The following is a 346-nucleotide window of genomic DNA, read 5'->3' on the forward strand; positions in this document are numbered from 1 at the left end:
GGTCCTCACCTCCGGCTGGGAGGCGGCGCGCCCAGGGCGCAGAGCGAGACGGGATCCGACGGGCTCCGCCGAGGGGGGCCGGGAGGGGACGCGAGGCCGCCCTAGAGGGCCACGGGGAAGGACGCCAAGGCGGCTGCCATGCGGGCGGAGCGCTCGGGAATCTGGGGCTCGAGGCGACCCCGAGCGGCGGCGGCGGTGGCGGCGGCGGCGGCGGCAGCTCCTCGCGCGCGTGCAGGCCGCCTGCCAGGGGTGGCGTGTGCCGGCGGAGCCCGCCCCCCACCCCGGGCCGCCGCCGGCCAGCCCCTCCCGTCTGCGTCTGGCACCCCCCCTACCCCCACCCCCACCC

The sequence above is a fragment of the Tamandua tetradactyla genome, chromosome 5, assembly GCF_023851605.1.
Source record: "Tamandua tetradactyla isolate mTamTet1 chromosome 5, mTamTet1.pri, whole genome shotgun sequence".
Classification (NCBI taxonomy): Eukaryota; Metazoa; Chordata; class Mammalia; order Pilosa; family Myrmecophagidae; genus Tamandua; species Tamandua tetradactyla.